Raw genomic sequence first — 4459 nt, 5'->3', positions numbered from 1 at the left:
TTGAGTTTGCATGTGTGCAATTTTGCAAGATTTCTAAATGTGTTTCTTATCAAATATAATGTCCGTGTTCTATAAAGTATGCTCGATACAAAGTTTATATGCAATTGCACCAGACTACTGGTAAAGTACTTAAAATATGCAAAGTATAAATTTTAGGCTGAGGTAGAGGTTGTTCTAAGCTCGTTACTGCATCTTAATACCAACTTGTTAATTATAAACAGTTTAACATTTAAAATTGTGGAAAAAGAAAATTTTTACAGATGTTTTGCCAAACTAGCTTACATGCCCCATATAAATCTTCTTCAGAACCCTGAAGAAGTTACTGTTCAACCTAAATTTTGAGAAGGCTGATAAGGCATATATCAATATTTTTTTTTATATATTATATAGGATGAAAATTGGATTAATCTAATGGAAATAATTTGAATAATAAATTGGATTATAACTTATTGGAAAACTTAACGAAAAAGGTGATATTTGTTTTTTCACTGAACATTAAAACTTTATAGAGTATTAAATTCAAAAAATTTAACCAAATAAAGGTGTAATAATGGCAATTTTTTGTAATAAAAATAACTTCATCAACATTAGCTTTTACATTTGAAGAAGCAAGTTTGCAAAAAAATTGTTAATATTGCATCAAAATAAAACATAACGCATCTCTGTTTTTATATTAATAAACAAGAGATATTCACTGAAATTTGAAAAAAGAACACTTGTTTATATTGGTTATATTAAAAATTACATAATAAAACTTTAAATAAAATTTGTAAATATGGAGTACATTTTATTTAAGATTTTTTTTCTAATTTTTTTAGAGCAGACATATTTTCTTTTTCTTCTGGAGTATATAATGTAAAATAAATTATTAGCATTATAAATATATAAAATTTATCAAAGTTTGCTGCTTTATTTAATATTATTTACCATCAGTTGCTATTAAAGGATACGCATTTTATATTAATTATAGAATACAATAACGAGTATTTTGTTCAGGTTAAAAGATTTATATCAACAAACATGTATTGAGTTTTGAAATTGAAATAAACAACAACATGAACCTGCATGTTTGCAATCTTTCTTGTTTCTACCTTTTTACACTTAGTTTTTCATATAGGTGTGGTAAGTTGAGAGTTATTGCTTTGGTAATCAGTTTCCTATATCAAAACACACTTGTGGACATTTTTTCTAATAGCTTACAATGCTTTGTGATCTTTTATTACTATACATTACCAAAGGATATCTAAATTTGCTCTTGCTTGCAATTGCTTTTAATTTAAGAGTGTTGCAAATCATCTGGGCTAGCTATAACAACCAATAAGCTATATTCTCAAATTTTTTTAGTGTTGTATATAATTTATATATGGGAGTATAAAGTGTAAAGTTCTAAAAAGAAATTAGGCTATTTTTTCAAAATACTTTTCTTGCTAAATGATTGGATAAATGGGAAGTTAATTTGTAAAAAATTATACAAAGTTAATTATAGTCTATTGATATTAGTAGATAAATTTTAAAACTGCTTAAAAAAATCTATTGTATGAGAATCACAGCATAATCAAGTTTTACCATCTGGTTTATAGTTTGTTACAATGGTTGTCTTTTTTATATCTTAGAATTATAAAAACAATTAGAAAACAAACTAATTTTTTGAAATCTTTATTTTTAATAAAAATTCTAAAAATCACGGATGCTTTGAGTTGAGAGGGTTTGTATAAGTATTTGTACTATATTGCACAAAATTGGATATAAAAATCATAATTTTTTTTGCTATTATTATTGGTTTTTTATGAAATTACTCAAATTCACTTTTATTATTCAATACGTTTTTTGACATTTGTTTTGATTTAAACATATGCGCAAAAGCCTCTCTTTCAAAATCAGCGAATCAGATTGCGCATATCTCTGCCTATTCTGAGTCTGTATAGGGTTCCAAAATATGCACCAGGGACGTGGTGGGAATCGAACTCGCAACCTCTCGCTTTTAAAGCGAGCGCTCTACCACTACACCACTTACGCATTTTCATGAATTTTCATTTATTTCATGAAAAAATAACCGATTTTCAACATGTTTATTATAGAACTTATAAGATAGAGTGTCCATTCTTCTTAAGTTTTAAAGCATCAGAAGATGGGCAAACATTAATTTTGCAAGATTTAAACATTGAATATAATCATGAAGTATCTGAAGTAAGTTATAATTACTTATAACATTTATGATAAAATGTCCTAAAATATGTTAATTAAATTCTTGAAATACCCTGCAATTTAATGTAAAAAATTTTGTGACTGACATTTCTGGAAACGTATTGTGGTTAGAAACCATATTAGATTAAGGTGGTTCATCACTAAAAAAAAAAATCACCAAATTTCATGATTTCAATTTAAAAAGTGTATAAGAGAACAACATAAAAAAATAAAAATAAAAACATAAGTGTCATTTTACAACAATTTATTTCTAAAATTGCAAAAATATATCAAAAAGGTTGCAAAATCAGTCAATTTTGAACAAAATTTTGAAAAACGATAATTAGGAAGCAATTAGAAATTAGAGCTCCATATTTGGCAAACAGTTTAATGCACATAAAATAAAAGGCCTGAACCAAAATCACTGCTATATTCTTAGTAAAAGTTGAAACTTTTGATTTTTTTGGCAAAAACATCAAATTTTGGAGGGTTGGCTAATGAAAGAAAATAGTAAAATGTAAATAGTTTATTAACTACTTTGTTTTTAGCATATATTTTGGTTCAGGCCCTCCATCATTATATGTAGAACATGTCTTGAAAATTTGAAGCAAAAAAATTAACTCAAAAGTTATGAAATTGAAGCAAAAAAATTAAGTCAAAAGTTATGAAATTGAAGCAAAAAAATTAAGTCAAAAGTTATGAAATTTCAAAAATTAAAAACTTCACAAAAAAGTGAATGCAGAAAAACAACAATAAACATTTTATAACTAAAAAAAATATCAAAAACTTCCAGATAAGTATGGTTTAAAAGTTTTCAGTTGTTGTACTTCATCTTGCCAACCCTTATTTATGGCTATTAAATGCATCCTTCTACTTTTTTATTCATACTGGTAACGCGTTTTTGATCCCTACAAAATGAGGACACTGATAATTTTAAACATTTTCAAGGTTGAGGTTACTCATTACTCTCTGAACACCAGCAGTTTCCTCATTAAAATACAATACAGCTGAGTTCACTTCCAACTCATATGAAGCTTTGTGAATAAAAATGTTTTTAGGCATCTAGACCATATAATATTATTAAGATCCTCATGAGAATTCTGTGTTTGACCATGAGTGCATTTTTTCAAAAGCTTGTCATCACTCAATTCTTTAAACTCTTGCTTAATAATATGATATATTCATACTGGCAAATTAACTTTAGGTTTGTAAATGCTGTAACCTAAAGAGTTTTCTTTCTTGCTGTCACTAACTGAAACACGCTCAACATTTTCGTCTTCTTTTAGGGTAGGTGTTTTGGTCCACTGGTTGCCATGCTCTTTTTCTTTTTAAACTTTTTTTTTGTTTCTTCTCATTATATATAATATTCTAATATTTTAAAATATATCATATAAAACTGATGTTTTATACTAAATAATAAAAAAAGTATACAAAGCTTTTAAATTACAATGATAAATTATCAGGAGATAGTATCTGATAAATCATACAAAAATAACAACTTCCATACACTGTTATATTCTAAACTTTTGTCAAACCATGCTGGCCTTCTAAACTAATGCGTGACTAACCAAATTTGACAAAAAAATTTAAATCAAGTCAAAGTGAGAGGGCAATTATAAACATAAGTTTGTGTTGCTAGGGGCCGTTGCTATGGAAAGTTGTCTGATAAGGTCTAAATAAAGTGAAATACCTCAAAAAATAATCAAGATATATATTAAAACGGACTTCAGAAACGTTTACAGCTATGTTGAATTACTATAAAACAAAAGTAATCTCAAAAACTAACTTTTGATAAAAATTTAGTTTTTTTTAGTACCTTAAATGTTGTAGGTATTTTTTGATTATAACGAGTAAAATAATTGCTTTTAAAAATAGATTATGTATAAGCACTTACCAAATCAAAGTAGACTTCCTAATTATGCTATTATTAATTATGCTATTATTAATTATGCTATTATTAATTATGCTATTATTAATTATGCTATTATTAATTATGCTATTATTAATTATGCTATTATTAATTATGCTATTATTAATTATGCTATTATTAATTATGCTATTGCAAAAGCAGATACGCTTAAAAGACTTGTTACGCTTAAAAGCTAACAAAAAGCTACTTCAACCTGAGTTGTCAAACTGTTGTATACGAAATAATTTAACAAGTTGTGTTAAGATTTTAAAGGAAAAATACAGTAATAAATCATTATTTTCATTTTTTGATTTTCATATTGTTACATATATATATATATATATATATATATATATATATATATAT

This window comes from Hydra vulgaris, chromosome 08, assembly GCF_038396675.1.
Source record: "Hydra vulgaris chromosome 08, alternate assembly HydraT2T_AEP".
Taxonomy (NCBI): Eukaryota; Metazoa; Cnidaria; class Hydrozoa; order Anthoathecata; family Hydridae; genus Hydra; species Hydra vulgaris.
The sequence above is the reverse complement of the archived record's forward strand: the minus strand, read 5'-3'. Positions refer to the sequence as shown.